Genomic DNA, 24,302 nt, shown 5'->3' with positions numbered 1-24,302 from the left:
TTGGGAACAGATAACTAAAACAAGCAGCACATTTAGGTTTCACTTTCAACCCCCCACTCCCATTCACCACAGCTACCTGCTAGTTGTATACACTTTCTTTGTTAGGCACTGTTTTAAGTACTTTATAAGTATCATATTATTTAACCGTCATAGTAATCTTATGAGATAGGTATTATTATTGTTCTAAATTTACAGACAATAAGAGTGAGGCAAATAGAGTTAAGTAATTTGTCCACATTTACTTAAGTGGAAAGTGGTATCAAACCCACTAAGTTGTACTGGCTTCTTAGTCCGAGCTTGAAAAAAAATGCAGAGGGAAAACTCTTTAGTTATTTATTAGTGGTTTTTGTTTTGTTTATTTGTTTGCTTTGTTTTTGTTTTATTTAATAGAATGACAGACACTTGGAATTGGAAAGGGCCTTTGAGGTAATACAATCAATCTCCTTGTCTCCAGACTTCCATTCAGTTACAGAATTGCTTTATGTAGTCCCCTGACAGATGATCATTTAAATCAGGGGTCCCCAACCCCCAGGCTGCGGACTGGTACCAGTCCACGGCCTGTTAGGAACCGGGCTGCACAGCAGGAGGTGAGCAGCGGGCAAGCAAGCGAGCGAACCTTCATCTGCTGCTCACCATCGCTCGCGTTACCGCCTGAACTATCCCCCTGCCACCTTCCTTTCGTGGAAAAATTGTCTTCCATGAAACTGTTCCCTGGTGCCAAAAAGGTTGGGGACAGCTGATTTAAATTATTTTTGAATACTTCCATTGCTGGGAAGCTCATCACATCTTGAGGAATCCCATTATAGTTGTTTTTTTTTTCTTTTCCATTATGGTTTATTACAGGATACTGAGTATAGTTCCATGTGCTATACAGTAGGACCGCGTTGTTTATCTGTTTTGTTTTTTTTTAATTTGGCTGTGTCAGGTTTTAGTTGTGGCACGCAGGATCTTTCCTTGCGGTGAGTGGACTCTTCGTTGTGGCATGCGGGCTTCTCTCTAGTTGTGGTGCATGGGCTCCAGAGTGTGTGGGCTCAGTAGTTGCACCACACGGGCTTAGTTAACCCGTGGCCTCTAGGATATTATTAGTTCCCCAACCAGGGATCGAACCCATGTCCCCTGCATTGGAAGGTAGATTCTCAACCACTGGACCACCAGGGAAGTACCCTGTTTGTCTGTTTTATATATAGTAGTTTGTATCTGCTAATCCCAAACTCCTTATTTATCCCCCTCCACCACCTTTCCCTTTTGGTAACCATAAATTTGTTTTCTATATCTGTGAGTCTTTTTCTGTTTTGTAAATAAGTTCATTGGTATCATATTTTAGATTCCATGTGTAAATGATATCATGTGGTATTTGTCTTTCTCTTTTTGACTTCACTTAGTATGATAATCTCTAGGTCCATCCATGTTGCCAAAAATGGCATTATTTCTTTTTGTTTTTTTACTGAGTAATATTCCATTGTGTGTATATATACCACATCTTCTTTGTCTATTCATCTGTGGATGGACATTTAGGTTGCTTCCATGTCTTCGCTACTGTAAATAATGCTGCTATGAACTTTGGGGTGCCTGTATTTTTTTTTCATAGTCCAGAAAAATTTAACAGGTTTATGTATAATTGTTATAAAATTGAACTGCTGAAACTTGTTTACTGAAACATTTTGACTTGCATTAATGCTTTATGTCCCCACATTTATATTAAAAATTCACACACAAATGAAACTGGAAAAATTGCCAATTTCTGTCCCCTCTTTTCCACTTGCAATCATATACTTAGGTACCTTTTGACCCCATGGGGGAAAAACATCTAATGTTCAGAACTACCAATAACAGGAAGAAGAGAAATTCTTTTTTTAAAGAATGAAGTATTTCCCATCAGAGTGAATTCTTAAGGGTGTTTTCCATGTATGCGGCGTGCTAGCTGGATGTCGCTTGGCATAATTGTTACACGTTTGGCATGGATAGCACACAGGTTGGTGTCTTCAAAAAGCCCAGCCAGATAGATCTCACTTTCCTCCTGCAAAGCACCAGTAACGGCACTCCGGAAGCGCAGATCTGTTTTGAAGTCTTGAGCAATTTTCCGTGCCAGATGCTGGAAGGGAAGTTTGTGAATCAGAAGCTGAGTAGACTTCTTCTGACAACATCTGATTTCACGGAGTGCCCCGGTACCAGGCCTGTAACGCTGAGGTTTCTTCAGCCTTCCAGTAGAGGGCACACTCTTGCAAGCGGCTTTTGCAGCCAGTTTCTTCCTTGGTGCTTTACCACAGGTCGATTTGTAGGCAGCCCGCTTTGTACGAGCCATGTTGTAGAGACCTCCTTACTTACCCCACTTCTTCTTCAGCTGGAGCTTGGCTGCCTGTATCTTTTCAAATTAGAGTTTTCTCCGGATATATACCCAGGAGTGAGATTGCTGAATCGTATGGCAACTCTATTTTTAGTTTTTTAAGGAACCTCCATACTGTCTTCCATAGCGGCTGCACCAATTTACATTCCCACCAACAATGTAGGAGGGTTCCCTTTTCTTCATACCCTCTCCAGCATTTGTTATTTGTAGACCTTATTAGTGATGGCCATTCTGGCTGGTGTGAGGTGATACTTCATCGCAGCTTTGATTTGCGTTTCTCTAATAATTAGCAGTGTTGAGTATCTTTTCATGTGCCTATTGGCCATCTGTATGTCATCTTTGGAGAAATGTCCGTTTAGGTCTTCTGCCCATTTTTTGATTGGGTTGTTTGTTTTTCTGTTATCGAATTGTATGAGCTGTTTGTGTATTTTGGCAATTAAGCCCTTGTTGATTGTATTGTTTGCAAATATTTTCTCCCATTCTGTAGATTGTCTTTTCATTTTGTTTATGGTTTCTCCCATTATACTGTTGAATTGCTCTCATGAATAGAAAATTATTTCTTGTTTTGAATTGAAATCTAATTGAGGTATCTTCTCATCAGTTATAGGCCTATCTCCTGGAACCATACAGGGTAAATATAATCCATCTTCCACCTCCAATCTTGTAAATGTTTGGAGACGTTCTTCCTGTTTATGAGGAGTATTTGCAGTTTTCTCATAGCATCTAAACTTGGCTTTCAGTTCAGATTGGTCTGCACAGAAGCATTCTCTGTCTCTCATTATTTGCAAGTGCAGCCTTGCAACAAATTATGCTTCACTTCTTGTGATTAGTTAGCACGAAGTGTGGGCCCTTCCCACATCCTTGGAGAATGGATGGTTAGTGAGCTGAATCTATACAGTTCTATATGAGCCTGGTGGGTTTGCCGTCCCCTACTCAGAATCTCTAAGACATCAGGCTGCTGCCCCGTACACACCGTCAGAGATCACAAAATGGCTGGAAGTTTATCCGGGCGCTTGATGAAACTGCATTTACTTCATCAGGCCACTAGGTGATGTACAACTCGCAAACCCAGACTGCCAGGGAGGGTTGTGTATAGGACAGTTTCTGTTTGTACTTGGAAATGCCATCAGAAGTCACTTGGTACAATTTCATGAAAAGGTTTTCTTAGGGGGAGGGGAAACATGTCTTGCGTATACTTTGTCTTTCTCAGCTTTGTTCCAATTTTAAATATTAATTTGACTAGGATACTTTGAGTGATTTTCCTAGACAAGGGGCATGGATGGTCTGTTTATTTATTTACTTATTTATTTGTGTGTATGTGTGTATATATCTTCATGTATGAATGATATCTTGGCTGGGTTTAGGATTCTTTCTTTTTTTTCCTTTTTGGCTGCGCCACACGTCTTGTGGGATCTTAGTTCCCCAACCAGGGGTGGAAGCTGGGCCCCCAGCAGTGAAAGCACAGAGTCCTAACCACTGCACCGCCAGGGAATTCCCAAGGATTCTTGAATAGTAGTCCTAGTCTCTACAAAGTACGCAGCCTTGTACTCTCCAGTTTCTAGTAATACAGATGAAAAGTCCACTGCCAATAGGTTTCTCTTTCCTTTGTAAGTAATAACCATTGCTCTTTGAAAGTTTGTAAATTTTTTCTTCATGCTTAGTGTTTCATCATGATAGGCTTAGGTTTGATTAAAAAAAAAAGTCAAAACTCTGCTTGTCACTTGATAAACCTTTTAGACTTAAAACTTAAGTCTTTTCTCAGTTCAGGGAAGTTTTATTGCTTTCCTTCTGTCTGTTTCCAACCTCCTTACTTTATAGATGAGGAAACTGAGCCCAGAAAGATTAAGTGACTTCCCTAAGGGTCACTCAGGTAGTTAAAATGAACCTCAAGCAAATAACCTGACTCCTTTGATGAGGTACACTTTCATTGTATTGAATATTGCTCTAGTGAGAGAGCCATTATGAACTAATTAGAAATTTTTTAGTGAGACAGGAATTTTTCTAAGGGGTCATGAGGAAATGAAGAAGGAAGAAGAGATGGTAGAATTCGTTAGGATTAAAATGTGGCCCATATGAAGGACTGCAAAATTCAGAAGTTCACCCCCACCCCCAGTATCCCAGTTATTGGAGATACCCCAAAGCTCTAAAACTTAATAAAGCCAGGAAGTTGATTGAACATTTGGAGAATTAGATATTTAGTTGTCAGAAGTTGGATAAGTGTGGTCATGCCCTGTTGTAAATATTGGAAAATATGTAAATGGCATCTGAAGGCTTGGAGACAGATACCATAAACTGTCTTATCAGTCGTCTGGTTTCTGTTCTGAGTTCCAGCTTGGGACACTTTTCTGCTAGGAACCACCTGTTCCTGGCTCTGTTGATCTTTGGATTTCCCTAGCGCTTCAGTCCCTTTCAGTTTTGAAATGAAACCTACCCCCAGAGGGTGAGGTCAGGTACGGAGAGGACTTTGACAGCTCACACCAGATTGTTTTCTTTCCAGAGCCGCCCAATATGTGACTGTGTGAGGCATGAGGCGCAGCAGGCTGTGATACAGACTAATTGATGGTGAGTCAGCTGTTGGGTAAGACCTCAGCTAGGCAGTGTCAACTCTTTGGGTAACCAGGAAAACATGTAGACCAAATATGTTGTCTTTCAGGCTCAGAAAGTTGAAAGTTAAGAGCACGGTCACCAGAGACCTACCATGATCTCTCTGCCTTTGGTTTACTGAAGAAGGAAAGGCTTTATTTCAGTGTCTTTTCTCCTCTTTTATAGAACCTTCTTTTCAGGAAGAAGCCAAGTCCCTGGCCTCTTTCTGCTGCTCCAGAAAGTTTCTAAACTTTTATACTGTGCCTCCTGGAATTGCTGCTTTGATGTGGAGTGATTCCTCTAGATATCCCTAGACAACCCCCCACCATGCCCCCAACCCCTTCACAGAATGCAGCTTCCCCTCTTCCTTTTGTTGTAAATGTGGTTTCCACCATATTATGGCACTTCACTTGGAATCTTTATAAGTGGAACTGGCTGTTTCTTCAGCTTGCCCGTACCACTTCCCCCAGTTTTGCCTGACTGCCCCCCAGCCTCATCCCTCAGCACTGCAGAGCTACTTCCAGATCTTTAAATACTTTTTCCCCTTTGAGACTGCTGCTGGCCTGTAAGGCCACCTGATCCCTGTCCTTGAAGCTGGCATCTGTACTTATTCTCCCATATTTGTTTAGGACTTTGGTATTTGACCTCCCTTCCTGGGGTTCTGGCCCAGTCTAGGGGATCTGTGGCCAAACTTGGCCTGGGGCCAAGGATTCAAAATAGAGCAGTTTTTTTTGTTTTTTTTAAAGACTCACCCTCGGGACTTCCCTGGTGGCGCAGTGGTTAAGAATCCGCCTGCCAATACAGGGGACACAGGTTTGATCCCTTGTCCGGGAAGATCCCACATGCCGTGGAGTAACTAAGCCCGTGCGCCACAGCTACGGAACCTTTGCTCTAGAGCCCGCGAGCCACAACTACTGAAGCCCGTGCGCCACAACTACTGAAGCCCGTGCATCTAGAGCCCGTGCTCCACAGCAAGAGAAGCCACCGCAATGAGAAGCCCACGCACCACAACGAAGAGGAGCCCCCACTTGCCACAACTAGAGAAAGCCCGCGCGCAGCAACAAAGACCCGACGCAGCCAAATAAATTTTAAAACAAACAAACAAAAAGCAAACAACCAAAAACTTCAGTGTAGTAAGTGTAACATGGGTCCCTGCAAGTATTAAGTGTCTGAAATAGGCAGCTAATACTGGATTTAATATTATTTTATAAATAATTGTTCCCTTAGCAATAAACATAAGTCTACACATTCCCAATAGTCCCAGAAAATAAATACTGTGATTATGCACAGTATGTATGACAAACTAGTTTCAAACAAACCAGTTTCAGCATCTTGATAAAAATTCAGATCAGAATAAAATGTGACTCTAAAATTTAAAACATTGTCAAAATAACAACACATTTAATCTTCCATGGTTTACACAAGTATTATGAATTTCCAGTTTTGGAACACATTTTTCTGTTGTGAATTAAAATACGAACATACTGAAAACTGTTAATTTCAAAACATGGTAGATATTTTGAATACTCCTGCTCCCCGCTCCCCTGTTTCAATTATTTCTGTATTTCCAGAGGCAACCTGTTAGTGGTTTAGAATGTACCTCCCACACTCTGTGTGTGTTTGCATACATATGTATGAACCCAGAAATTTTTTTCTTTTTTTGCCACACCATGCGGCATGTGGAACTTCCCCGACCAGGGATTGAACCTGTGCCCCCTGCAGTGAAAGCATGGAGTCTTAACCACTGGACCACCAGGGAAGTCCCTGAAAATGTTTAAAATGCTATTGCCGTGTTTTATTTATTTACACAAATGGGGTCACATTTTATGTATCATTTTTATATTTCTTTCTTTGATTCAGTAATGTGCCTTGACAATATTCCATGTTGGTACATAAAGATACTTCTCATTCTTTTTGGCTACTGTATAATATTTCATAGACTAGATATACTGTATTTTATTTATCTGTTTTCCTATTGAGGGACATTAAGGTATTTCCAGTTTTTTGTTGTTGTTAATGATTCTTTTTGTGTTTAAAAAATTTTTTTTAATTTTCCTTATGTATTTTAAAAAAATTTGTTTATTCAACTTCTTGTGTTTTAAATGTCAGCAGTCTGTTCCTAGGCTTTTTTTTCTTTCTTTTCTTCCTGCTCCCCGTAGGTGATCTCAACTTCTGTGACAGCTTCAGTTACCATCTATACATGGATGATGACCAAATCTCTCTCCAGACCGGAATATCCAGCTGTTCACATGGACAGCTCCACTGCGATGTTTTGAAGACTCAGCAAAATGCAGCCTTCTGCTCTTTCCCTCTTGCTCTTCCTCCAGTGTCCTGTCACATGGTAAATAGCACCACCACCCATGCAGTTGCTGGGCTCAAGGCCTAGTAGTCATTCTAAGTCCTACCCCTTCCCTTCCCACAACTGACAACCAGCCTATCATAGGATTTGTCCTCTCCAATATTTCTTGGATCCAGTTGCTTTTTTCTTCTTCTTCTTCTTTTTATAAATTTATTTATTTATTTTTGGCTGTGTTGGGTCTTCGTTGCTGTGCACGGGCTTTCTCTAGTTGGCGACTGGGGGCTACTCTTTCTTGAAGTGCGCGGACTTCTTATTGCGGTGGCTTCTCTTGTTGTGGAGTGTGGGCTTCAGTAGTTGTGGCATGTGGGCTCAGTAGTTATGGCTCTCAGGCTCTAGAGCACAGGCTCAGTAGTTGTGGTGCATGGGCTTAGTTGCCCCGCAGCATGTGGGATCTTCCCGGACTAGGGCTCGAACCATGTCCCCTGCATTGGCAGGCGGATTCCGTGCCACCAGGGAAGTCCCCAGTTGCTTTCTTCTTCATTGCCACTATCCTCTACCTTAGTTTCCTAATTTATAAGATACAGTATTTGTGAGGTTTAAATGAATTAATATATAAAAAATGCTTAGAACAATGGATCGGCAGCTAGTGTGTGTTATGTATTAGTTATTATCATCATCCTTGTTACTGTCCCCTTCTTTCTCTGCTTCACCTTAGTCTACATAATCCACTCTCATCTCTGTCTCCAGTCTTAATCTTATTCTCCCCTACCTCCATTCTGTTCTCTACATTGTAGCCAGAGTGTCTTTATAAAATGTAAGAATGGTCATGATCTAATTCCTCTGCTTAAAAAAGCTTCAGTGATCTTACCATTGGGCTTTTGTATGTGTGTATTGTTAACCCCGCTTAGGATGCTTTTTCCCTTGCTCTTTGAATGGCTGGTTCCTTTTTATTTAGATACCTACTTTTAAATGTCATCTCCTCAGAGAGGCTTTCCCCTGATCACCTAATGATTATAAAGTAGCCACCCATATACATACTTTCTAGCACATCACCTATTTTAGTTCTTTGCATAGCACTTATCAATAAGTGATATTTTTCTAGTTTAGTCACATACTTGTTTATAGTCTCCTCCAATTAGAACGGAAATTCTCTGAGAACACGGATATTGTCTGTTTCATTTACTGTTATAAATAAAACATAGGACAATGCCTGGCATATTGTAAGCACTCAGTGAATACTTGTTAAGTGAATGATAAAACAGCTTCATATCTTATGAGACCCTTCTTGGTCTCTCCAGCGTCATCTGTGCTGGTATTCTCTCTACCTTGACCTCCCCAGCTCATCTCATCTCTTCAGATATGCTTTCTTGCTGCAGGGCCTTTACATACGCTGTTTCTTCTGCCTAGAACATGCTTCCTTAAATGCTCTGCCACTGCTTGGGTATCTCCTGTTGATCCTTCAAGTTTCATCTTAGATGTAACTTCACCTGACTAGCCTTCTTAATCTTACAGCTCTGCATGCATTGCCTTTAACTGTCATACATGTTGGGATTATTTAATTGTCTTTCTCCTTCATTAAACTGTAAGTTCTATCAGACAAAGGCCTATGTCTTGCTCACCGTGTATTCTTAGTCCTAGCTGCTGTGGGATAGAAGGATGCCTTGAGGTGGAGGTGGTGGGCAGGAGGGACGGAGTACTAGGGATATCACCTGAGGGCCAAGAAGGTGTGCCTTAGAATGTCAGGGGGAGGTCTAGACATTTGACCTGGCTCATTGTCATTCTCCTTATTCCACCTTTGGTGATTCCACTGTTTGCCTGGATGAACCAACTAACATACTTGGGATGAACCATCTAACATGCTTGTCTCTCTCGGGGACATCTTCATAAAGTAAGGGTAAGCCTGGCAGGGGACTTGGCCATGAAGGGGGCATGAGTGCCTCGGATCAAGGTTGAGGATCTGGATAGGCAGATTATTTATTCCGAGTGGTTGATGGCAGAATAACTGAGTGGAGTGCAGTCCTAAGCAAGGAAGGAAGCAAAAGACCTTAGGGATAAGGTGAGGGAAAGATGAAACAGGAAGCTAAATCATTAGGTCAGAAACCTAGAGAACCAGGATAGTGGGTGGAGTGTAAGAAGGGACAGACAAGCAGTTCAGGATTAAGGCCATAGATAATCTTTGGGATTACTAAAATCATCTTTTAGCAGTCTTATTTCTTTAGTGTGGAATCAGCTTTTGGATTATAGGAACAATCAGGTAGTTGACATATAAGGGTTTGAGCTAAATTTTGTATTGCTTTGTATTTTATGTGCTATTTAAAGTCCAATCCCCAGAAATCCTACCTTACCTCCCCCAATACCCCAATTTAATTTCTGCTCCGAAGAGCCTCCCTTCCCTCCTTTTAAATATACTAGGTTCAACTTGCTCATAGTTTTAAAAAAGTCTCCTGTACAGAGGCCTGTAGCAGTCTTGGTGCTCCCTTCAGGTAGGCTGAGGATATTCCCTTCAGGTAGGGTAGGCACTCCTTCAGGTTACCTCCTCCCACCAAACTAGGCATAGGAGCTAGCCTCAGAAGTTCAGGACTCCCTGCCTAACCTGAATTTGTGGAATTTCTCTCTGAATTTTGGGGAGGGACATGGGAGTGTAGAATATAGGTTGGGACTCTCTTGGTGAGGCATAGTAAGGAGTAGTGGAAGACTGGCTGGGTATGCATGGATGGTAAGATCTGAAGGTTGAAGGCAGTGGGCTTCAAAGTGTCTGACCTGGAATTGTCCTAGAGTTTATGGCAGCATTAGGGGGCTCTGATGTGCCAAGCAGAGAATCTTGGTGAGTAGGGCCGGTCATTACCCCTTAGAGGTGTTCTGTATGTTTTTCTACTTAGCCTGGTGCTCTTCTACAGACTGACCAGTAGCTAGCATCATGGTGGATGCTGAAGGGGAGTCATTGGGATAGAAACAGTACTTACTGAGGAGGAGTGTCGTTCTCTTTTTGATGGTTGGATGGAGTGATTGTGTGCACATACTGGGCAGTCTAAGGCCCAGTCACCTGGCCTGTGTGTGGTGAAGCATCTGCCCTCCCTTCCTACTGCTCCACTGGGGAAACCAACCTAAGGCAGCTGGAGATCATGACATTGTTAGTGATTTCCCCAGGAGTGCTCCCTGTCTTTGATTCCTCTGCTCTCTAATCCCCATGCTCTGATGTCCTGCCTTCTATTTTCTGCTTTGGGGGACTTCAAATTTCATAATCCCTTCTGACTCCTTTTTCTAGTTTATTTCATGCCCAGCTTGACTCTTGGTTCTATGTAGTTCCCTAATTTCGACGTTGCCATTCACCCTCAAGTGAGGGCCTTCCTCCATTAGCCCTATTCCTGGAGCTATGGTTTTGAAGCTTTAATACATCAGAATTACCCATGGAGGCAAGTATTGAGGGGCTGGCTACTTATTTAAAATGCAGATTCCTGGTCTTTACTCCTGCTCTCCTGACTGAGTAGGTATGGGTGGTAACCAGGAATCTGCATTTTGATTGGTCTCCAGGTGACTCTCACACCAGTCATCATCTGCAGACCATATTTGAAGAAACTCTGACTTAGAGGACTGTGTTGACCCCTTACTCCCCTAGAGGGGAAGGAAAGGGTTTTTTTTAAAAAATAATTTATTTATTTTTGGCTGCGTTGGGTTTTCGTTGGTGTGCACGGGCTTTCTCTAGTTGCGGTGAGTGGGAGCTACCCTTCGTTGCAGTGCACATGCTTGTTGTGGTGGTTTCTCTTGTTGTGGAGCATGGGCTCTAGGCTCACGGGCTTCAGTAGTTGTGGCACGTGGGCTCAGTGGTCGTGGCACAGGGGCTTAGTTGCTCCGCGGCATATGGGATCTTCCCGGACCAGGGCTTGAACCCGTGTCTCCTGCATTGGCAGGCAGATTCTTAACCACTGCGCCACCAGGGAAGCCCCAAGGAAAGTGTTTTGAACCCTTTACTTGGATCCTAAGGTCGCAGGAACCTTAATCTGTCACCTGTCTTTCAGTGGGGACAGTGGATAACTGTCCCTATGTACTGACACCTCATCTTCTCGTTGCCATAGTAGGCAAAGATCCCAGATGAGGTAGAGGGCCTTAATGATTCCCCCTGGCAGGTCAGGACTTCTGGAGTATACTGCAGACTTTGACTTTGGACTCAGAAAGCAGGCTAGAACACAGACTTTGAAGGCTGCCAATTGCACTTCAGATTTGCCTCTGGGATGCCTCTTTTTCTGTACACAGTGACCCTGCCCTAAAGTAGGCTGTCTTTTGGTCTCCCAGCTGTCGTCACTCCCTATTGCAGCTGTCCTCTAAACAACTTCCACTATCCTTCTATAAAACAACTCAGCCTTGTCTCTCTCCTTTCCACATCCTCTCTTGTATTCCTGTTACCTATACAATCAAGTCCAAATGTCTCAGGTTGGAATAAACAGTCTTGCACAATTTGGCCCAAATTGTGGCCTACAAGGCCTAGCAAGATCTGGCCCCTGCTGTATTTTTTTTTTTTGTGGTATGCGGGCCTCTCACTGTTGTGGCCTCTCCCGCTGCGGAGCACAGGCTCCAGACGCGCAGGCTCAGTGGCCATGGCTCACAAGCCTAGCCGCTCCGCGGCATGTGGGATCTTCCCGGACCGGGGCATGAACCTGCGTCCCCTGCATCGGCAGGTGGACTCTCAACCACTGCGCCACCAGGGAAGCCCCCCTGCCTGTATTTTAAGTCTCATTTCAAGCCCCTCTCCTCCTTATCTCCTGCATGCACCCTCACCTGCTTGCAGTTCTTTCAGTTCTCTGGCTTCATGGACTTGGCCTAGAATACTCTCTACCCTGCTCTTCACTTCATTAATTATCACTTGCCTTTAAGTTTCAGTTGAGCATTATCTTGTTTTGGAGGTCTTTTCTGGCCTCTCCATACAAAGCAACACCATATTATTATCTTAGCACCTGTTTGTTTCCGTTAGGCCACTTAATGCTTTTTACTGGTTTATCTTTCCCTCTTACTAGATTATAAGCTCCATGAGGGCAGGGACCTTCTTGCTCATGGTTTTGTCTTCAGTGCCTAGTGAGTGCATAGAGGTACTCAGTAAGGATTTGTTGACTAAATTGCCTTTCACCTTCTTGTCAGTAAGTGTGTTGGTGCTTTGTGGCTCTGCAGAACTCTCACCCTTTGTGCATGTGTTACTTCTGCCAGAGCACCCTTTCTCTCATTGACTGGTCAGATTCCTTCTTGTCCTTTACCACTTCTCTAAGCAATTCTTTGACTTCCCCAGGCAGTGCTAGTTCAATAGAGATAGCACTTTGGTCCTCTTGAATGGACTTTTCACCCTGTGTGGCGATCTTCCCTATGCAAGAGATAGATGGTATTGCCCTTGGTTTACAGATGACAAGCCAGAGGCTCTGGGAGATGGATTAACTTGGAAATGGCAGAAACGGGATTCAAACCCTGATTCACGGGGTCTGTAGAGCCCTCACTCATTCTGTTTCACTGTGCTTTCTCTAAAAGAAACCAAATAGCAGACCCAGAGACATTGGGTGAAAGAGGTGTTTTTTATTTTTTATTTTATCATTTTTTTTGTGTGTGTGGTACGCGGGCCTCTCACTTTTGTGGCCTCTCCCGTTGCGGAGCACAGGCTCCAGACGCGCAGGCTCAGCGGCCATGGCTCACGGGCCCAGCCGCTCCGTGGCATGTGGGATCTTCCCGGACCAGGGCACAAACCCGTGTCCCCCTGCATCGGCAGGTGGACTCTCAACCACTGCGCCACCAGGGAAGCCCGAAAGAGGTGTTTTCTTTTTTTAATTTCTTAAATAATGAAAGTGTGTGTGTGTGTGTATTTTTAATTTTCTCAGAGTTAAACACAGTAAAGGGTAGACAGTAGTTCCTCCTTATCTGAGGTTTTGCTTTCCATAGTTTCAATTACTTGAGGTCTGAAAATATTAAATGGAAAATTCCAGGAATAAACAATTCATAAGTTTTAAGTTGCACACTGTTCTGAGCAGTGTAATGGAATCTTGTGCCATCCTGCTCCTTCCCATCCAGGACGTGAATCATCCTTTGTTCAGCATACCCATGCTGTGTATGCTATAGGAAAAAACAGTATATATAGGGTTCAGTACTATATCCATGGTTCCAGGATTTGGAACGTATCCCACATGGATAAGGGAGGACGGCTGTACTCTTGACAAACCATTTATAAGGATGATGGAGTAAAGGGTGACCATAATATTCAGAGGATGGTGTGTATTTCATGTGTTCCCTTGATTATACTGTTGGTGACTCCTTGTGACAATGACAAGTCAACATACAACCTAGTAGAAATGAGCCAAGGCAAAACACTATTAAATTCAAACTAAAGCAAATGTCAATCATCATTTATAGTTGCTTGGAGGTATTATGAAGAGTGAAATCTGAACATTTTTGTTGAGGGGGAAAAATGTGCAAAATCAGTGTGCAAAGCCTTTAACGCGGTTTGCTTAAAAATACTTCTTACTATATTGATAAGGGACTAGTTGAGTAAATTATGGTGGATAGCATCATATTAATACAGCAGTTAAAAAGAATGAGACAGGTACACCCACCCTCACACACGCACACTCACACAGTGATGTGGAACAATCTCTAAGATCTACTGTTAAGAGAAAACTAAAGCAAGCAAAATAGAGTTTGTGGCATGATAGTATTAGTATTTGAATGAAAAAAGGGGAGGACTCTATATACTTGTTATACCCAGACTACCCCTGGAGGTTTGGGTTTTTTTTTTTTTTGATATCTTTTTGTGTTGCTGAAATTTTTTTTTAACCCATGTGTGCATTGCTTTTTTAAAAAATTGTGATAAAAAACATAAAATTTACTGTCTTAACCATTTTTAGGTTCACAGTTCAGTAGTGTTAAGTATATTCATATTGTTTTCCAACAGATCACCAGAGCTTTTTCATCTTGGACAGCTGAAACTCTTATACTCATTAAACAACAATTCCTCATTTTTCCTTCCCATTTGCCCCTGGTAACCACCCTTCTACTTTAAGTTTCTAGGAATTTGACTGTTTTAAATACCTCATATAAGTAGAATCATATACTATTTGTCTTCTTGTGTCTAGCTTATTTCACTTAGCAGAAAGTCCTTGAGGGTCTTGTATGTTGTACCATGTGATAGGACTTTCTCCTCTTTTAGGCTAAATAGTATTTCATTTGTTGTTTGTACCACATTTTGTTTATATCTGTTCATCTCTCAATATATTGCCTTTTATAATCTTTTTTAAAAAGTACTTTGCTTTACCCTGTGAACCTGAAAAGTTGAATGTAAACGTTGTGTGTATATGGGGCAACAGGAACATGGGTTGGGAGCAGGTTAAATGGTAGCTCCCTAAACTTTACAGCAAAGAGATCGTTTTTTTTCTAGTGAATGATTCCCAACTTTATGTATTGGATTTTTGTATTTGAGATTTTTCTTGAAGTGAAACACATTTCTACTAAGAACAGAACAAAAAAAGGGGAGATCGTGTTGAAATTGAAGATACCTATGTGTACCGTGTGTCTAACATCATTTATCCCTCCATTTGTGTTACTGGCACCACTCTTGCACTAGAAATCTTAAAGCCCCTCCACCTTTATTGAAGTATAGTTGATTTACAATATTATATTAGTTTCAGGTGTATAGCAAAGTGATTCAGTAGTTTTGCAGATTATGCTCCATAGCCATTGTAAGATAATGGCTATAATTCACTGTGCTATGCAATATATCCTTGTTGCTTATCTATTTTATACATGATAGTTTGTATCTGTAATCCCTAATTTGTCCCTCTCCTCTTTGGTAATCACTAGTTTGTCTTCTGTATCTGTGAGTCTGTTTCAGTTTTACATATACATTAGAGTTCCCCTTTTCAATAACATGTTTCCTGTGTGTTGATTTTGTCTTCCTAAACAGAGTAAATTCTTGAGGGCAGGAGGCATGTCTTATGATTATATCCTATAGTGATAAGCATAATAGAAGTTGCTCAATAACTACATATTCAAGAAAGACAAGAGAGAAATGGATAAAGAGAGAAAGAGACTTCTCTGCCGAAGAGATGATTGCTTTGGTTTTTCTCTGATTCACCTTGTACTCTTCCCTAGTGAAGAATTTCTTCCACTTGCAGACTAAGGGCATTGGAAGATGTGTGTGTGTGTGTGTGTGTGTGTGGGTGGGGGTGGGTGTGGGTGTGTGTGATGTTCCCTGCTGAGAGCCCAGGAGAGAAAGCAGAAGCTGGAATGGGGCCTTGAGGCTGTGGCCTGATAGTATGCAGTGAGACTTCTGTGTTGTAGCCTCAAGGGAAGTCTTAGATTTCTACCCTCTACCTAATTTCAAGCTTGGATATTCAGCTGTCAGCAGGGCAGCTGGACCTATATGTGCCTTAGGTGTCTTAAATTCAGTAGCACATTTTAGGAATGTTTGATAAAAGTAATTTGTCAATTTTGGTGTAAGTATATGAAAGCACTTAACACAAGGCCTGGCATATAGTAGGTATCCAAGAGGTGACAGAGAGTGTTTGAGAAATATTTTGAAATAGTCAAATCTTTCCCTAGGTCCCCTACCTCTATTTGTTTGCCTCCACTGCTACCCTCAGGCTAAAGAAATAGGGAATAGCAACATGGATTCCACCTTTATGAAGTTGCCAATTTCTTGTGTGTGGCTTTATGCTCAAGCAATAAGTGTGTTCTGCTCCCACATATTTGAGAGCAAATATATCTGGATCTAGGGATATACTCGAAACTGCGTCGCAGCTGAAAATGTTCCAGTGTACACTAGCATGGCTTGTCACTTTGGGCAACTTTCTTGGTAGGGACCTAGCCTGAGAATCTTAGTGGGGAAATCTGAATCTCTAGGGTAGTCATGGTATAGCCAGGACAGCTTGTTGGGTGCAGGCATGGAGGAAGGGATAAGGTAAGGGTCAAAAAGGGCTCAAATCTGTGTCATTTTCTGCTCAAAGGAAGATGTAGGCACTCATGTACCAGGGGTAGTGTTCTGGCCTGCTGTGGCTTGTCACCTCCTTGTGAATGAGCAGTCTTGCTCCTGGCTGCCCTGTAAGGCATTTGGGGTTTAGTAGGAGATATAATGGGGAATCTAAATCAGATAGCCTTGCTTCAAATCTTACAGATCTGCACGGAGGAAATATGCCTCCCAGGATGTTTCCCATGTGCTGCAATAAGAGGAATCCCATCCAGATCTGTGGGTGTGTCCCTCCATCCGTCTTATGTCCGCTCAGCTTATCTTGATCTTAAGCTTTTATCCCTTTCACCCTGTCACTATCCTGACTTCTGGGAAGAGCAGGGAAAAGGGTGAGGGAGGATGGGCAGAGTTAAAGAACTTGTGGCGTATGTGGATTTGCTGTCGTTAAATCCTTTTTGGAACAAAGTGTAGATGTGGAGAGGAGGATGAGTGAGCAGGTAGAACAAACACGTGCTGCCTGTACCACTTATCTGGCACTCACTTGCTTGGTATTATCAGTCTCTTTCTGTGTTGTTTCTCTTTCCCATGTAAAGCATAAGCATGTATACACATGTAATTTCATATCAATGGACCCATAACTTAATACTGGTTTTTTAAAATAAATTTATTTATTTTATTTTTATTTATTTTTGGCTGCTTTGGGTCTTTGTTGCTGCGCTCGGGCTTTCTCTAGTTGCGGTGAGCGGGGGCTACTGTTTGTTGTGGTGTGTGGGCTTCTCATTGCGGTGGCTCCTCTTGTTGCGAAGCACGGGCTCTAGGAGTGCAGGCTTCAGTAGTTATGGCGTGCAGGCTCAGTAGTTGTGGTGCACGGGCTTAGTTGCTCCGCGGCATGTGGGATCTTCCCAGGCCAGGGCTCGAACCTGTGTCCCCTGCATTAGCAGGCAGATTCTTAACTGCTGTGCCACCAGGGAAGCCCTGTTTTTTTTCTTTAATACTGTTTTGTTTTCTTTTTTCACCTTTTTTCCCAGCTTCATTGAGATATAATTGATGTGTAACATTGTGTAAGTTTAAGGTGTACAGTGTGGTGATTTGATACATATATATATTGTTAACTGATTACCACAATGTGGTTAACACATCCATTACCTCACATAGTTACCTATTTTTTGTGTGTAGTGAGAATCCTTTTTCATTGGATTATGTGTTATAGACATCTTTTCAGTAAATACAGAATTAATGGCTGAATTATACTTCTATGTGTGGATATACCATAATGCATTTTATTCTCTTAGTATATAATCTGTTTATCTCATCTCTAATCAATGGTGCCTTCCCCGACCCTCTTACTTAAATATGTGACAACCTTCCTTTCCTATCTTCCTTCTCTCCTTTACTTTTCTTTATAGCATTTAGCCCCACATGCCATACTACATATTTTTCTTATTTGTTTATTGCCTAACACACTTCATTAGAATGTAGGCTCCATGAAAATAGGGATTTTTTTTTTTTTTTTTTTTTTTTTTTACTCTGCTTCTCTGTAACTAGAGCTTAGTACCAGTTCCTGGTACATAGGTGGTGCTCAATAAATATTTGTTGAATGAATGAATTTGTTGGATTTTTGGTGTGCCTGTTGGGGTTTTTATTTGTAACATATTTGTTATTATGTATATTCTATAGTAAATACCTTGGTAAATAATCTTTATACAGTTGTCTATGTATCCCCTTAGGATAAGTTTCAAGAAATGGAATGGCTCAGATAAAGGATATGTGCACAGTTAGAATGTTGATTCATGAAGCCAAACTACCCTTAAGAATGTTAACTTATACTAACAGTGCATGAGATTGCCTGTTTCTCCATATCATCAGTAACACTGGCTTGTGTGTTTTTTGTGTTCCTCATCTGACAGGTGAAACATTGTCTTGTCACTGTATAACATGGTAGTTGAGAATGTGACTCTGGAGCTAGCCTGATGGGACCTGAATTCTGACTCAGCCGCTTACTGTGTGACCTTGGGTATGTCATTTAACTTCTCTGTACCTCAGTTTCATCTTTGGTAAAGTAGGGATAATGATAGCACCTATTTCATGAGAAGTAAATCAGTTAATCCAAGTAAAATGCTTCGAATAGTAACTAAGACATGGCACTTAATTGTGATTTAATTTACATCATATTTAATCATTAAATATGATTTAATTTACATTTCTTTGAATATTAAAGATTAAACATCTTTTCAAATGTATTTTGGACAGATGTATATATTTTTTGAATCACTTATTCATGTCATGTCCTTTGCACATTTTCCCAGTAATATTTTGTTAATAATTTGTAAGAGCTAAAGTGTTGACTGTTGTATATAGTGCAGAATTGTTCCCAGTTTGTCATTTGTTTTTCACCTTTGTTTATACAATTTTTTATCTATCTGCAAGTTTGACATTTTTAAGTAGTCAACATAATCTTTTCCGTTATAGTTTTTGCTACTAGTTCAATGTTTAGAAAAGGCATGCTTCCCTACCTCAAAATTATAAAAATAGTTACTCATTCTTGTTGAGTACTTTGCTTGGGTGTGTATTTTTAAATCTTTAAATTTAAATCTTTGATTCATCTGGAATTTATTTTGATATGAAGATAGCAGTTGAAATCTGGTTCTATTTCTTTTTAGTAGTGTCCCAAACCCCTTTATTGAAGGAGCAAGAGCAGGAACCTTTAATCTATTCTCTCCTCCCTCAATTTGAAAGTAAGCTATCCTAGCTATAGCAAGTAGCAAATCTCCATTTTAGAGAATGAATTTAATATTTGGACTCAGTAGTCATTCATTTGTTAAACTATGGGATGAATATGCTGTGTAAAGCAGTTTGGGATCAGAACTCACAGTTGATTCTAAGTGATGAGGCTGCTGGGGTCACTGGTGCAGCTTCTCTCCTGGCTCTGGAAGCTCCTCCTAAGTGGGTCCTAATTTGAGGACTTCTTTGATGGGGCTATTGTTAGTTTGGAATGATAAGATGGGACCATTGTTAGTTTGGAATGATAAGTTCTCTGTTCAAAAAACAAATGATGTGACTGTAGCAGATACTTCCTCACTCCAGCCTAGGTGTATTGATAGGGTATTGGTAGAGGGGGTGTTGAATGGTAATAAACCCATCGTGTTCTAGCTCTGTCCTCATCTTCTCTTTTTGGAACTCTAGTCCCACCCAGTTTTTTGCCTCTGACTCAAGATGGAGGGAGGATGATTCTTATACAGCAGAGCATCCACATATTTCATGGCAGCTACTGTCTGCCAGAGATAATGAAGAAAGGCAGCTAACTCATACATGGCATATATTATCTACCAGGAACTGTTCTAAGCATCTTACATATATAAACTCTTTATGTGGTAGGTGCTCTGTACTGGGTTGCATAGTGTCCCCCTAAAAATTCATACCCACCTAGAATCTATGAATGTGATCTTATTTGGAAATAAGGTCTTTGTAAGATATAGTCAAGTTATGATGAAGTCATAACTTGATTGGGCCCTAATCCAATGCCTGGTGTTCTTATAAGAAGAGGGAGACACTCACAGAGGAAAGATGACCATGTAGAGATGGAGGCAGAGATAGGAGATATGCTGCCATATACAAAGAATGGCAGGGATTACTGGCAACCACCAGAAGCTGGAAGAGGCAAGGAAGGGTTCTTTCCTAGAACTTTCAGAGGGAGCATAGCCCTGCTGACACCTTTATTTTGGAATTCTAGCTTCCAGAACTGTGAGAGAGTAAATTTCTGTTGTTTAAAGCCACCTAGTTGGTAGTATTTGCTACAGCAACCCTAGGAAACCAGTGCATGCTATTATTATCATCTCTGTTTTCAGATAAGGAAACTGAGGCCCAGAGACGTCAAATACTTGGAAATCTCTTTAGGCCACTGCTCTACTGGCTGGGCACTCACTCTGAAGCTCTTGCTATTATTCTTATCAGCTCTTCACCTTTACCACAGCCTTCCCACTTCTGGTAGTGCTGAGGTTGAGCTGTTCAAATAGCTCCTTTCTCTAACACAGCAGGCTGCAGCATTTCCCCATCCTTGCCCACTTTACACCCTAAAGCAGAAATGCCCCTCAGGAGGCTTCTGGCTGTAGCCCGATCATTTCAGCAGGTCTCTTCCTGATCCCACCCCTCCAGGTGAAATCAGGCTTTTTTTTTTCATTCCCTTGTAATGTCAGAAATGTCAGTGACAATTCAGGGGAGGGTCACCAAGTTTCTTCTGGCGACTGTTTTTATGCTTCCCATTTCTGGCCCACTATATGTTCTAGAATTCCTGTCAGTAGACAGCTCAAGTCTTGTTTTCCTTTGGAGATTTCAGGATCTCACACATAGCTCACATGGCACATACCACAGTTCATGGCTGTGAGCAGAGAAGGAACAGCTTCATGGTAGCACTGGCTGTGAGGGCCCTGGTCACTTGTTCTTGATTAACTCAACCCACAGCAGTGGCTCTCTCTCCTGCCAAAAAGAATGGGAGGATAAGGGTATTATTTGACCCAGCTCATCTCCCTGAACAGGCACCTTGTCTGCCATGGTCTCTTCTGCTGGCATCCCAGAAGAGGTTTCCTCCCTCTGCATCCCATTGCTGGCTAAATAATCTTGCCTGTTTTCTAATATAGACCTTTTGCTTTGCATCCTGATCTTATTCTCAACTCCTCTCACTAAACTGTAGCTCTGGGAACTCAGGAACCATATCTGTTTTGTTTGCTGCTGTATCCCAGGACTGAGTAAAGACTTGGCACTTATTGGCCCCTGAAGAAATGTTTACTGAATGAAAAAATGAATATTGACCATGAAGCTTTGGAATCCTGGTTTTTCTTGCTTCATGCTGAAGTCAAGGACCAGATTAAGAACTTTAGAGGCCTCGGGACTTCCCTGGTGGCACAGTGGTTAAGAGTCCGCCTGCCAATGGCGGGGACACAGGTTCGCGCCCTGATCCGGGAAGATCCCACATGCCGCGGAGCAACTAAGCCCGTGCGCCACAACTACTGAGCCTGCGCTCTAGAGCCCGCGAGCCACGGCTACTGAGCCCACTTGCCACAACTACTGAAGCCCGCGCGCCTAGAGCCTGTGCTCCACAACAAGAGAAGCCACCGGAATGAGAAGCCCACGCACCACAACCAAGAGTATCCCCGGCTCGCCACAACTAGAGAAAGCCTGCGCACAGCAACAAAGACCCAACGCAGCCAAAAATAAATAATAAGTAAATAAATTTATTAAAAAAAACAGAAAAGAACTTTAGAGGCCTAAGCAATAGGAAGATTATGATGTTCCTCGTAATTTTAGCCCTCAGTATATATTTCAAAAACAATATTAAACACAAAATAAGTATAAGGAAATCTAGCAAAGTATAAGGAAAACCCAGCAAAAATTTGATATTTACCATGGTGACTACCTGGATAAATATAAAATAATTTAAAACACTTGTTATTATTGTTTCTGCTTTGCCAGTTCCCTGAGCATGTGCTGTCAGATAATCCTGCCTGGACCAGCGCCTTCCTTACCTTGGACTTCACCTTCATTTCCTCTTAACTCCATCTGCCAAAGCTGCCAGCCAGCCCCTTTCACCCTGCAGTGGTGTCCAGACCACTGAGAGCCCAGCCTGGGCTATGCTCTGGGCTACCTGGGGCCTTGCCAAGAAGGTCAAGTAGAACATGCACACTGCTAAAGAGTCCCTCACAATGAGAACTGCCATGCTGAACTGTGATTTATAGTCAGCATAGCATTTTGTGCCACGTGATTACACTTAAGCCGTTTTTAGTTGTAGTAATCTGCTTCAGTGATCCTGGATGTGGAAAGTCCAGAAATTTTCCTGTGTTCCTCCTTCCTAGATCACTGAGAGAAGTCAAGATGCAGGCCCACTTTGCTTCCTGTATTAACATGGGCCTTGTTGAGACCATTCAGTGAGGTAAGGTATGATTCTGGAAGTGAGCCCAGGCCTCAAATAGGCTGTTCCAAGGCTATGACCCATAATTAAATCCTATTACTGCTTGTTTCCATAGAGTTTAAAATAGTGTTGGAAACCTCCTAGGGAAAAAAGCACCACCGTAACTTCTTGGCTAAGGAAGTAGTGTGTGCTGGCCAGAGCAGAAGAGGTAGCCAAGGCTCCCAGGTTCTATTCTGGACCTGTTGATTTGAGGTGTGACATTCACCAATCTGAGATGGTGTCCTATATCTCTGATGGTTTCTCATCTTTACCACAGAGACTGTGCTTGCAGGGAGAGAGGCCAACACCCTGATTCCCTGTCCTGTAGGAGAGTCTCATCATCAGAAGTCTTTTCTTTCATTTGAATTTCCACACCCCCCTTTTCTTTTTCTTTTTTTATTTTTTAAATTTTTTTAAAAATTAATTTATTTTATTTATTTTGGCCTTGTTGGGTCTTCGTTTCTGTGCCGAGGGCTTTCTCTAGTTGCGGCGAGCTGGGGCCACTCTTCATCACGGTGCGTGGGCCTCTCACTGTCATGGCCTCTCTTGTTGAGGAGCACAGGCTCCAGACGTGCAGGCTCAGTAGTTGGGGCTCACAGGCCCAGTTGCTCCGCGGCATGTGGGATCCTCCCAGACCAGGGCTCGAACCTGTGTCCCCTACATTGGCAGGCAGACTCTCAACCACTGCGCCACCAGGGAAGCCCCCTTTTCTTTTTAAATGAAGAAATATCTCCCAGAGAGTTAATATAGGAACCCAGCAATATTGTCCACGTTTTACTTGACTTCATTTTATCAGAACTGCTTTCCTTTTAGCAGTGTGATTAGATTAGCTTTTGTAAGGGATGGGAACTTTGATAGGGTTTAGGAAAAGGAAGGGAAAGTTTGTGTGTGGCACACACCTTGGACAACCAGAGCATAACATGAGGGGACCAGGTACATGATAAACTAGATTGGGAAGAACAAACTTACATCCCTGGAGAGCCAGGTATATATTAGATGTCTTTGCATATTTTCTTATTTAATATCACAATACAAATCAATAAGTTATCATCTCCATTTTTGCACATGGGCAAGCTGCAAAAGAAGTTATGTAACTTGCCCAAGGTCAGACGGCTAATACAAGGCTGAGCTATGATTTATTTCTCCTCAGGTCTGTCCACTTCCAAAGCCCATGCTGTTTTCATAGAGCTCTTCTGTCTCTCACAAGATGTAAGAAAGGAGGGTGGGGAAAGAAGAGAAGATGGGGAGATACCATCTTTCTTTATCTCACAGTTTTGCTTGTTTAGACGTGTTTAGCCAGAGCATCCTGTTTATAGACTAGCACTAGGTTGTATATATATATATATAGATATGGTGCAACAACATGTGGGAAAGATAACCAATTAATTGTAGGGGAGGATTTAAAAAAGTCTTTGTTCTTTACCTCTAGGTCTTCATTGTAGTGTAACTCACACTGTCAAAACACCACTGGTAACTCTGGTGTGTTTAAGAGGCCCTGTCCTATCATCCAAATAAGACCTGTTGATGTGTTCCAAGGAATAAGCCATGATGGCGGCAGAGGTGAGGGTGTGGTGTGGCCTTACTGCGTGAACTGGGAGCTGGTGGCACCTGTTATGTGACTATTACAGTGAATTATTACTGAGTAAACAAGAGATGTCTCCCTTTTGCTTTTTCAAGGGAGACCAGATGGCGGTAGGTGTTGGCCCAGATCCAGGGGAGCCTGGCCTCTGGCTGGCAGAGGAGACAGCCTAAGGGTGTCAGGTGATGGAATAAGAAGAGACAGGACTGGTCTGTTAAGTGGTATAATTTCAGGGGGCACCAAGAATACGTCTTGCCCCTCAAAGACTTGCCTCAGCTATTTGCTGTTGCTTGGAATTCCACAAGTGAAATTTCTTTCCCTTTAAGTCTTTTGAGACCCTATTAAAAATAAAGAAACTCCAGGAAAGGGTTTGATTATGAAGCGTCTTGGTCATGTAAGTAGAAGTATGAATGACTTTATGAGATTGATTTCTGAGAACTAGACTAAGGTAGGGACAGAGAGGAGAAAGCATTGTGCCCCCAGTCATAGTGACGGGAAGGAGACATCACTGAGATTGAGATAATGGCCCTGAGAAGAGAAGTTGGGTTCCTAAAGAAACACCTTGTTTTCTTCACAGTTTTGCCTGAGGAAAGATAAGGAGCTGAGAGTGGGGGGAATGGAGGCTCT

General features: G+C 42.1%; 1 long non-coding RNA gene across 4 annotated transcripts in view; it reads left to right on the top strand.

Annotated features, from left to right (window-relative positions):
* LOC309816020 overlaps positions 1–24,302 on the top strand; it is a 47,489-nt gene that overhangs the window by 16,930 nt on the left and 6,257 nt on the right. For 3 of the 4 annotated variants that reach the window (XR_014295946.1, XR_014295947.1, XR_014295949.1), the window contains 4 exons: positions 4,842–4,906; positions 7,087–7,268; positions 18,063–18,169; positions 23,526–23,656. This is a non-coding gene — a long non-coding RNA (uncharacterized lncRNA). The remainder of the gene's footprint in view (positions 1–4,841; positions 4,907–7,086; positions 7,269–18,062; positions 18,170–23,525; positions 23,657–24,302) is intronic. The other variant, XR_014295948.1, reaches the window with a different exon arrangement.

Source organism: Mesoplodon mirus (assembly GCF_964341445.2).
Source record: "Mesoplodon mirus genome assembly, chromosome: 14".
NCBI classification, from domain to species: domain Eukaryota; kingdom Metazoa; phylum Chordata; class Mammalia; order Artiodactyla; family Ziphiidae; genus Mesoplodon; species Mesoplodon mirus.
The sequence above is the reverse complement of the archived record's forward strand: the minus strand, read 5'-3'. Positions and strand labels throughout refer to the sequence as shown.